This window comes from Sinocyclocheilus rhinocerous, unplaced genomic scaffold (assembly GCF_001515625.1).
Source record: "Sinocyclocheilus rhinocerous isolate Xijiao unplaced genomic scaffold, SAMN03320098_v1.1 scaffold2853, whole genome shotgun sequence".
Lineage (NCBI taxonomy): Eukaryota > Metazoa > Chordata > Actinopteri > Cypriniformes > Cyprinidae > Sinocyclocheilus > Sinocyclocheilus rhinocerous.
In genome coordinates, this window is record NW_015648473.1 from 44214 (window position 1) to 50076 (window position 5863).

The 5863-nt window shown below is 35.3% G+C and overlaps 1 long non-coding RNA gene across 1 annotated transcript; it reads right to left on the reverse strand.

Annotated features, from left to right (window-relative positions):
• Positions 1-4441: 4441 nt before the first annotated feature.
• LOC107709727 (uncharacterized) lies at positions 4442-5641 on the reverse strand. The gene is made up of 3 exons (XR_001636525.1): positions 5532-5641; positions 5246-5412; positions 4442-4509 (listed from the first exon to the last, which is right to left on the reverse strand). It is a non-coding gene; the product is annotated as an uncharacterized LOC107709727 (long non-coding RNA).
• Positions 5642-5863: the final 222 nt, after the last annotated feature.

Consider the following 5863-nt stretch of genomic DNA (forward strand, 5'->3'; position numbering starts at 1 on the left):
ATTCAGTCAATGTTAGATTCACATGATTCAGTGACTCAGTCAGTAATGGATTCACATGACTCAGTGATTCGGTCAATAATGGATTTGCATAATTTGGTGATTCATTCGATGTAGATTCGCATGATCCAGTGATTCCCTCATTGTTGGATTCGCATGATTCAGTGATTCACTCATTGTTGGATTCGCATGATCCAGTGATTCCCTCATTGTTAGATTCACAGATTCAGTGATTCAGTCAATGTTAGATTCATATGATTCAGTGATTCAGATCAGTCTGTGTTGGCGTTTAGATGTGTCTTATGTCTTGCCTGGTGTTTGATTCTCATTTGTTAGTGAACAGAATCAATATAATCGGTGTGATACGCCAATGGTGTCAATGACGAAACTTTTTCTCCATGTGATGTTTGTAGAAAAAACACTGATATTTCATGTTTATAACATCTCAAATGTAAGATTTTCACAGTTCACAATGACGCCAGCACAGAGATGTATAAAGTTTTGTGAATTTGCATTATCATTTTGTGATCATACACTGTGTTGAAGGCCTGTGAGATGTACAGATGAGTCAATCGCCGTCACTAATCTCACTAATGAAACGAATGATTGACGGATTCTTAATCATGTGGCCATAAAAGTACAAGCAGTTTTGTGAATTTGCATTATCATTTTGTGATCATACACTGTTGTTGAAGGCCTGTGAGATGTACAGATGAGTCAATCGCCGTCACTAATCACACTAATGAAACGAATGATTGACGGATTCTTAATCATGTGGCCATAAAAGTACAACAAGAGCCTGTTTTTACTTCACTGCTATGTATATAACGTTTATTACCCACTGTTACGCTAGATTGAAACAATAACTGCATGAAAAACCTTGGGTCAAAGGTCATGTTTACGTTGAAATTATAGTTTTAAAATAAAAGTTGTTTGTAAAACTTCTCTAAACCTCCTCAGACTCGTCTCATTATTGAAGGTAATTTTGAGCGAACAGGACTGCGATCTCTCCGCTTTGACCGCGCTGTCTTTACCTCACATTTTTCCCACAGCTCCTCACGTCTCAGGCTGATGTTGAGGGAGCGTTGCGTTAACCTCTTGTGCTCGTGCAGAGCTGTGGGATCAGGTTAACCCTTTGAAGTGTGCTTAAGAGAATCTGTGATCTTCTGGCTGCTATCAAGGGAATGTCTCTGACGCAGATATACGACCATCACATCACAGACCTCTATGGGACTCGGCCTTTCTAAAGGTTCAATACAGGTTAAGCTCTACTGACAGCATTTATGGCATAATATACACTGCCGGACTTATAGAAATTAATACTTTTATTTAGCAAAGATGCATTAAATTGATCAAAAGTGACAATAAATACATTTATAATGTTATAAAAGATTCTATTTCAAATAAATGCTGTTCTTTTGAACTTTCTGTTCATCAAAGAATCCTGAAAAATAAAATGTATCACAGTTTTCACAAAAACATGAAGCAGCACAACGGTTTTCAACATTTATAATAATCAGAAATGTTTCTTGAGCAGCAAATCAGCATGATTTCTGAAGATCATGTGACACTGAAGACTGGAGTAATGATGCTGAAAATTCAGCTTTGATCACAGCAATAAATTACATTTTACAAAATATTCACACAGAAAATGGCTATTTTAAATGGTTAAAGTTTTTTTTTTACTCTGCTTTTGATCAAATAAATACAAATTGTTATAACGTGTATAACCACAAGTCTTAAACATTATGCACTTATAATTGCTTAGTAACCATGTATGTGCAAAATCAATAAACCCAGTAAGCAAAAAAAAAAAAAAAAAAAAAGGCTTTCTACATTTAAAATATGTGCTAAAAACTAGAATTCATTCATCTAGAATGGTATTCCCACCAAAAATATCACTTTAATAACTTTAGAGTAGAAATAGCACATTTTACATGTGCTTTAACAAAAATATGAGCTTCACATGTGCACGGTCCCGTTTACTCCTGTTGTACACTCTCAAAAAGAATTTTTCGAAATTGTAAATAAAGATTATTTGAGTATGTTTTACAAGAAAATATACTTCAGTGGGATACTTCGGTTAGCAGCTCTTCTGGCGGTTGCAGGTAACATGTTAGGCATTGCGTAACTGATTTATGTTCACTTTGGAGCCAAATCGGAGTAGCAGAAACAGCAGTAAAACTGGAGTTTTGGCGGTAAGATTAAAAATAAAGATTTCAAAAGGAGGTTTATGCAGTGATGCAATAGAAGAACCGTTTGGGGTTTCCCACAGAAGCTTTCGGTGAAAAGTTATTAACCATCCTGTTGTGTTCAAAAGCTGTGTTGGGGGTCAAACTGGTTTCCATGCAATTTGCCAAAAATCAGCATGATGAAAAACACTAAATATTCATGTAAAAGCAGAAAACCTCTACTGTAGCTGTCTGAGACTAAAAAGAAACATCAAATATATGAGAAATTGAATAATTCCCTTCATTTCTGTTGTTAGGGGTCAATTTGACCCACACATTTTTATATTCAAAATTAGTTGCACAGACAAAAGACAAAAATTGTATGTTTTTTTTTGGTTATGATTACTTGTAGTGACTGTTTGTGCACTGAGGTGCAAATAACTTAAAGTATAAATATCTTACTTGATTTGTACTTAGTGTAAGTCGTATTTATCGCTGGGTAAAATTGATTTCACACACTTCTTTTCAGTGTTGCAACATGCAGTCTAGTAATTGAGATCCAACCAACCAAAAAAAATGAAAATCGGCATTTTTTTTGACTGTGAAACTCAAATATAAGAAACTGTGATTTTTTCCATGAATGATTCAGAACACAAGTCTCAATTTCAAGTCAACCTTGAGTATTAAATTTAATGCAATCTCATATTTGAGTGTTTGAGAAACTACAATAAAGATTTTCAGGTTTTTTTTTATCCGACTCTTCAGTGTTTTTCAAAGTGTTGATTTTTGACAAATTGCATATAATCCAATGGGGGTCAACTGTGGGTTCTTTCTTGGCATTGATGGTTCTTTGAAGAACCTTTAACATCTATGGAAACTTCCCAAAAGCTTCTTTATAGTGAAAAAGGGTCTTCAGATTATGAAAATGTTCTTTATACTAATAAAAAAAAAAATGTTCTTCTAAGAACCGTTCACTGAAAGGTTCTTTGGGGAGCCAAAAATGGTTCTTCTATGGCATCACTGCAAGCCGAAAACCCTCTTTCAGAACCTTTATTTTTAAGAGTGTAACAACCATTTTTTTCCTGATTGTAAAGAATATTTAATTAATCTGAACAACCTTTTTCCACTATAAAGAACCTCTTGTGGAATGGAAAGGTTCTATGGATGTTAAATGTTCTTCATAGAACCATCAAAGCCAATAAAGAACCTTTATTTCTAAGTGTAGTGTGCCAAACTCAGCAGAACATGCAGTGAAAATGCTTTGTAAACCTGTCTGTCATCATTTATATATCCATCCATGAACTGCAGAGAAAATATTTCCCATGAGCAAAACTGACATTTTATAAATGCATAAACAACAGAAGTGCTTGCAGTGTTTGGTTTCTAAACATCAGTTGAACTTCGCATGGTTTTCAACAGTCAGTAATTCACCTCACATTGTGATCAACACAAGCCATGTTTATTGTATTTAACAATGAAAAAAAAAAAGTGTAGAGACAGTTTTCACTCAGAAATTGCTAAATTTCACAAACAATTACAAAGAAACAGCAAGTAACACATTGAATTACACGTGAAATTTTGAAGTAGAGCAACTGAAATCGCATTTTCTTGTAAAACAGTAATCTTTTCAAAAAAAACTTTATAGTGTAGTTTTGTTCATGGTTTTGGAAAATAAGAACATTAACAACGAAAACGTTATATCCATCCATGAACTGCAGAGAAAATATTTCCCATGAGCAAAACTGACATTTTATAAATGCATAAACAACAGAAGTGCTTGCAGTGTTTGGTTTCTAAACATCAGTTGAACTTCGCATGGTTTTCAACAGTCAGTAATTCACCTCACATTGTGATCAACACAAGCCATGTTTATTGTATTTAACAATGAAAAAAAAAAAGTGTAGAGACAGTTTTCACTCAGAAATTGCTAAATTTCACAAACAATTACAAAGAAACAGCAAGTAACACATTGAATTACACGTGAAATTTTGAAGTAGAGCAACTGAAATCGCATTTTCTTGTAAAACAGCCATCTTTTCACAGAAAACTTTATAGTGTAGTTTTGTTCATGGTTTTGGAAAATAAGAACATTAACAACGAAAACGTAAAAGCATTTTCCTTGCTAAATGGTATTTTAAGTGAAAACTCTTGCTCAAGACCTGAATGTATGTGCTGGATCAAACTGGAGCACATGCATGGACCGGATTGAGAAACAAACTGCCAATCATTTTTTCTTTCCGGAGTTTTTTTGGGCTATTTTAACCCCTCGTGATGTGTGTGGTTGAGGTTACTGAAGAAAAGCTTCCGGTCATTTAGTTTAATGATGTTGCACGGATTGACTCTGGCAGAGAAACAAAAACAATGTCACTCACCACGGAGAGACTCCAGAGTCGGAGTTTATTCGAAAAGATTAATAAAGAATGAAAATATCAAAAAAAAAAAAAAAAAAAAAAGAAACTTAAGCATACAAAAGTTTTAGGATCTATAAAGTAAAGCGGTAATTTCAACATCTCAATCAGAAACACTCAAACTGTTTGAAGCACCATCAAACTTCTCTTCAAAACATTTGACTTGTTTTTGCAGCAGCTGTATCTGATCCAGAAGGGGTTCATAAATGATGAAGCTAACTATATCACCTGAGGATTTATCATTACACAGAGGGAGAGCTAAAAGTGAAGGCAAAATGATTGTAAAGCAACTGATAAACAAGAATATATGCATGTTTTTGGAGAACAGGGAGGCACATGAACCATAAACACACAGGTTTATGGAGACAAAGTGCCCGTGTTCGGTTTACGTGTAGGCTACCTTATCCCGGTTAATCTAGAAATGCTTCGGAGCTGATCATTAAACAAACAAAACATTCATCCCTGTTATTGCATTGACACGGAGGTCCCACGAGAAGTTTATTATTGCCTTCTTTTACTCAAGACGGCTGGGAGAGAAGAAAAAACCCAAAGGAAAGCGCATTCTTGCAGCATGACCAGTGCTGCAGAGAAACCCCGGTGTGAAAGGTAATAAATGTGTTGTGCATAAAATATGAGACATCAACACATTCGAAAAGCTCAAAGACCCACCTTGCGGAGCGGCGAGATGCCGCGTTAAGAATTATACTGCCATAAAATAGTGTAAAATGCATAAAACTGTTTGTTTTTATGTTTTGAAATGGGGCTCAGATGACGTCATCCAAAACCCATGTAGAGAATTATGTGCCCCTGAAGATTCATAACGCAAGAAACAAATCCTGCATCGCGGGCCGTGGGGAAATATATTTAAGACTGATGTTCACCACCACTGATTTACTAAATGTTTAAAAAGATTTCAAACAAACAAAAAGAACAAGTCAAGAACAGCGGTTCTCACCTGGTGGTTTGCAGGTTTGCTCTGTCAGGGAAAAGCAGTGGGAAAAACAATGCTAAACGCAAATAATAAACTATAAATAAATGCAACAAACTATAATAGTGCAGGGTTAGGACAGAAAAATCAGCAGACTTAATGTTGGCATGAAATGCTTTTTTATAGATCTTGAACATGTCAGGGGTGTCAAACTTAATTCCCGGAAGGCCAGAGGCCCGGAGCCCTGCCGAGTTTAGCTTCAACCCTAATTAAACACACCTGATCCAACTAATCAAGTCCTTCAGGCTTATTTGAAAACTACATGGTATGTGTGCTGTAGCAGAGTTGAAACAAAACTC